A 6000-nucleotide genomic window follows, 5' to 3' on the forward strand; every position below is an offset into this window, starting at 1 on the left:
TGTAGAATGTGTCATTTAGAAAATGTATTTTTTGTACATCTTCAGAAATTCATGAATGTAATTTGCAAAAAAAAAAAAAATGCAGAGAGCAAAAAAAAAAAATGTATGCCAATCCCTTATATACAAAGAATAATTATTAATTACATGATTTACAAACATTTTCCCAGGGACTCAAAATAACTCCTACAGTAGAGAACCACTGCACTTTGTTCACTGAACTATAGCTCACTGCACCACACTCTATATTGTGTTGCAGGATATCTGGTAGCAAACAGATCTACTAAAATAAAGAGGACAAGATGAAATACATCCTTCTCTAGGATGACGTATAACATCTGTTTTAGAAGAAAACCACAGAACTTAAAATACCAGTTGGGAGAATTAAGGATCTCTCTATGATGTATAGATACTTTCACACTAAAATACTGTACATTTGAAAGGTTACACTGTTGTCCCTCATGGGCTTCTTTTGCTGTATATTGTAAAACATGCAGGGACATATTTACTAGCAGTCGTCTGCCATAAGACACCTTACGGTGCTGGAAGATTCCATACATCCCATTCAAGACAATGGCATGTAAGGTGTCTTCCAGTCAGAAGAAAGTTGTTTGAGAATGCGCTGGTAGAGAGTTTCCCGTTTCTTGCGGGTCACAGTATTTCCCGCTGCTCCAATCCTCTCCCGTGATCCACCGGGGCAGAAAGAGACACAAATATACAAAAAAAAGGAGCGCAGAGAAAAAACTCTATTAGATAAATATTCCTTAAGCACATTTCATGTAGTACATCAAAAACATACATATTAAAATGGCACAGTTGGCATCGCTGACATCTCTCCACATAATCACAAGTTGTTCGAAATTGCTTGACCCCCGGATCACTCCCTAGGCCCGCTCTCTGTGCTCCGGTCTCACTGGAGAACCAAATGGCCACCTTGTCCAAGGTAACCGAACTAGAGGACACAGGGTGCACCGCGGGTCATGTGGATCGCGTGAGAACTGCCGCTTAGCTAGAGCAGTACTACCACAGATATAAGTTAAAACAAAAAGTGAAGTGCGCAACCCAAAAAACACCTTATAATTGTGATATATTATAATAACCAGTGTCTCATACACATATCCCTTATATAAGGTATATAAAGCAAATCTAGTGCTAAAAATCTACTTAGAAAATAATGGAAAATAATGAATATGCAAACCATACAATCCGTTGGTATAAAGCGTGTGCAGCTAATTTCAGAGAGTGGCTCAGCACTCACACAAACTACAACAAAAAGACAAAAAAGCGGAAAACGCAAATAGTGAAGTATGTAATAAAATATTATTAAAATGATAAGGAGGTAAGTATTCTGCGTACATCAAGGTTGAACATTAAATGCATTCACGTGCAACATAGCACGAATTTACCACACTGCGGTTTCTGGATGGATAGCTTTGCGGATGTGGCCCCAATAGGATTTCTCCTGTTGCAGTTAGGATGTCATCACCGTCTGTTACGACCGGGAAGTCTCACGGTTGGTATCCACAATTCTTAGGCTGCCAGAATCAACACACCGATGAAAACAAATGTCCCGTGTGAAGCACTGTGTGCACGCCGCCAATGCGGAAGTCTCTATGGTAAGCAGCGCACGTCCGTGCAAAGGCGCCTACCACAGATATGCAGTGAATGGGAATAGAATCCCAGAGTCCTGACGGGTTATCTCACGATGTCCTGCCCTTGGACACTGGAACAGCGTTATTCCCTCTACGCGTTTCGCATTTTTTCACGCTTCGTCTGGAGGTATTTTTTGCATGCTGGGAACTTTCTTTTATATTAGCCGATATCTTCCTATTGGCCCAGGCATTACAGCTGGCAGTGCAGCTGTTTGCTGATGTGTGTCCTGTCGATGGATTAAACCTTGTTTTAACGGCATATTATCGTTTGGTCCTCCCTTTTTGCTGCGGTGCTTTTCTGGTTAACCTGCGTCCACGTGGATCACCAAGGAACCCTTTATCTACATTTACCTTTACAGGAGATGCACGCCACATAGAGCCTGTTTGATGGTCATAGACTGTGAGTACAACCTTTCCAATATCAAGATATATATATCACTTTGGCTTCCTTGGATTGCAAGATATGGTTCATGTTTACCTTTGAACTGGGAGGTTTATACTACCAACTGTTACTCATTTAGTTATCCACTTGTGTTATAGGAGTACAGCAGCTGCTGTCACCACCATCAAGATTATCGGATGACCATTATATACTCACATATTGACTTTGACTATCTAGCTCTTATTTCATTCAAGATTATATGGAACTTTATTGATTTGCTCGGCTACTGCAGTTAAAGCACTAGTGGAGACTCAGTGGTCTCTTATTCAATGCGGACCATAAAGATGTTTCTCCCTACCCTCCATACTCGCATGAGATAACATATTTTCTCTTCATTGTAATACCTAGATATACTACACTGGAGGCTAGGTATTCTAGGACACTTTCCATCAACCACTCCTCTCGGTTGGCCTCTATTTCTCTCATTATGGGCTCAGGGACATAGGGGTAATCATACCCATGGGACTGACGGTACCTCTGCACTATCGGTCAGCCCGGCTGAGTTTAGTTAATTTACGGCCACAGGCCTGGCCCGGTAGCACCCAGAATAGTTGTTTGTGAGAGGGTTGTTCTTGGTTAAGGTTAAACCGGTTGGTTGTAGCAACCCTAATTTAATTTCCCTATCTCTTCTTCTGAGGGCCGCTGTAATCTCTTCCGCAGAGAACTCTCCTTCCTCCCACCAATGATCCACAATGTCCCCGCTAAACAGCAAGAACAGTGTCCGGTTCATATGATGTACATATCCTTGAAACATGGGATCCCACCACGACCATACCTTCCCCACATTTGCGTTACACACAGACACATCAGATTCAGAAGCCACCCTAGAGGGTGTTCCCGATATTTCTGACCTTTCTGACCCTTCTCTGGAGAAAACCAGGTATTCAGTCATCTCACCCCTAGAAGGATCATCAAATCCAGCCCAGTTTCCGCAGTCCTGGGTAGATTTTGTTACCCTGTGATTGTCCTCGGCAAGGTCTGTGGAAGCCTTAGGCTCCGCAAGGTCTCTGGGTGTGTCAGTCTCAGAATGCCTACCACGGCCTGTTACTACCAGCACCTTATGCTTATCAGGGTCCATAGGGGCCATACGTCCTCGGCCCTTGGCTCGGTCGTGGTGCCGCTGTACAAATAGGTCAGTTAGGCCCATGCATGGAGGGCCGACAAGATGGCCGCCTAACATGGAGCTCCTCCAATTCCCTGGCAGGAAAAGAAAAAAAACAACTGATCGCGCGTCTGGGCAGTAAGCCAGGAAAAAAAAAAAAAGAAGAAGAACGCTGCGGTAGCAACAGGACTCCCATGATGGGGGTCACACAAGACCCTCTTCAGGATCAGAGGGAGAGGCAGAGGCTGAAGCAGGGGTTGCAGGAAGTATGGATGAAAGTACCAGACCCACCACAAAAAGGTGATCTACACAATTTACTGAAATGTATGGTGCAAAAGATGCAAACAAAAATGACCAAAGTAGTATCGGAACTGAGAAGAGACTTACATGGACTGGGCGACAGAACTGACTGTCTAGAAGGAGTAGCAGACGAGCTGATATCAGCCCAAAATGTCACTGACCATGAATTGCGAGCCTTACATTTACAAGTAAACACCCTGACAGAAGCCATGGAAGATACAGAAAATCGCGCTAGAAATAATAATTTGAGACTACGGAATATACCGGAGACTATATTGCCTGAAACGCCAACAGATTTTGTCACAAGACTGCTCCAGAGCATGCTCCCCGACGAAACGGAAGACTATTACTAGACAGAGTGCATAGGGCTCTGGGTCCTAAACAATCTGACCCTAACAAGCTGAGAGATGTTATATTGCGGGCTCACTATCATTCGGTGAAAGAAGCCATTATGCAAGTCTCCAGAACGCAACAGTGGATAAGATTTGAAGGACCCCAGATCCAAATGTTCAGTGACCTAGCTCCTTCCATTCTGCTAAAAAGAAAGGAACTGCAACCGGTCATAAAGACGCTAAGGGACAACCAAATCAGATATAAGCGGGGTTTCTCATTTAAGCTAGTGATCTGGCAGAATGGTTCAACAATAGTAGTGAAGAATCCGGAAGGAGAAAAAGCACTGATCAATCTGGGTCTAATACAAAGATCTAAATCACCTCCGACTGCGGGGTTACCCAGCAAATCTACCAGGATACCCGTCTGGACACAGGGAAAGACCCAGAAAGGAAGCAAGCAAAAAGACAAAGAGGTCCGAGAAAGTATCCAAAAAGTAAAGGAAAAATTACTACTGGCTCGTCACCAAAGGTGTTACCAGACGGAAGAATTCACACAAAGAATGAAGAAAAGGACTAGATATTTGATCCCACACAGGATCTTTTTTCCTCCCCTGCCTGGGAGACGAGTAAGGCTGGCTGGCCAGCCTCTGTGCGAAGTGACATCTGAGCCGGCCTCCAGCTGCGACTCATCCAATATCCTCATCCGGAGAAGAAAAGAACTCGGGAGCTCTGGAAGCTCCCTAAAAGTTACTTTCTAGTGGTGTTTTTCTTTTTTGTTCGGGGTCCCAAGATGTAACCCCCCCCCCCCCTCTCCCCTCCTCCATCTCTTTCGTTTTTAGAGAACGGAGAAAAAAGGGAACCCTCGTCCTCATTCAGAACCCCTTTGGAAGTCTCTGGGGGCTAAATTACTGTCCTTTATTCTCCGGAAATTTCACAGGGGTAGTTTAGTTTAGATATGTTTAAAAATGTAAGTAAATGTGGTTATATATAAGTATATGTTTTTGTTTTTCCACTTTCTTCTATTACCCCTCCCTCTCCCTCATATTCTCGAGGCAAGAGAGAGCCTACTCAGACAATGGATCAAAATCCCTGCGCACATGCAAAATAACAAAAATGGCTAGGAAATATGGTTTCATTTTAATATGTTAAAACTAGGTACGCTAAATGTTAAAGGTTTAAATTATCCAAGAAAAAAGAAGTTAGCTTTGCAAGATTTGAATAAGCAAATGTTTTTATATAGGAAACTCATTTCAGGAAACAGGATCAACCCAGATTTTTCCACAGCGTCTTCGAGTTTCTTCGCGTCAGCACAAGTGAAGAAAAGAGAAGTGGCTATACTGGTCAGAAGGTCGGTACCATTTGCTTTTGAGGAAAGTTACTCTGACAAAGAAGGTCAGTTTTTGTTCCTCAGGGGCAAATTGGGAAACACAATGGTCACACTGGCTAACATTTACGCCCCCAATGAGAAACAGGTAGATTTTTATGAGACAGTCTTCCCTAGATCAGCAATGCGCAAACAGGGGGGGCGGGGGCGGTTGCAGAGGCCCCGCGCTCTTCCCTCAGGCATTTAAATTAAATGCCGGGGGAGGCGTGAGGCCTCTGTAACCTACTTACAGGGTTTCAGCAGGAGTGTTGTGCCACGTTGCCATGGCAACGGGAGCGAGTAGCTGCAGGAGCAGACAGGGGGGCGCAGCTCAAAAAGTTTGCGCTCCCCTGCCCTAGATTATCAAAGTTTAAGGAAGAGAAAATAATTATGGCAGGAGATTTCAATGCAAATCCCCCCAGAAGGACTCTGAAAGTGTAAGATCCTAAAGATACAGATGTAGATGTATACAAGATATAGCATTATGGGATATATGGAGGATTCAACACCCTAAAGAGACTATACATTTCACTCGGCACCCATCTAGTATTCTCAAGGTTAGATTATTTTTTTTTATAGAACACTCACTAATCCCAGCTGTGACAGAGACAAAGATCAATCCAATTACCTGGTCTCATCACGCACTTGTAACATGCACACTAAATGATATCAATCCTACTAGGGTGAGACATATGTGGAAGCTTAACGACTCCCTTCTGAGAGATCTTGGTGTAATTAACTAAATAAACTCACATTTAATAGAATTTTTTTTCTATTAACAATACACCGGGAATGGCTCTCAACAATTTGGG

At 43.5% G+C, this 6000-nt stretch overlaps 1 protein-coding gene across 3 annotated transcripts in view; it reads right to left on the minus strand.

Moving 5' to 3' along the window:
* Nucleotides 1-6000, minus strand: part of CFAP69 (cilia and flagella associated protein 69) — a 97674-nt gene that overhangs the window by 82621 nt on the left and 9053 nt on the right. The gene's annotated exons all lie outside the window — the stretch shown is intronic.

This window comes from Ascaphus truei, chromosome 2, assembly GCF_040206685.1.
Source record: "Ascaphus truei isolate aAscTru1 chromosome 2, aAscTru1.hap1, whole genome shotgun sequence".
NCBI classification, from domain to species: domain Eukaryota; kingdom Metazoa; phylum Chordata; class Amphibia; order Anura; family Ascaphidae; genus Ascaphus; species Ascaphus truei.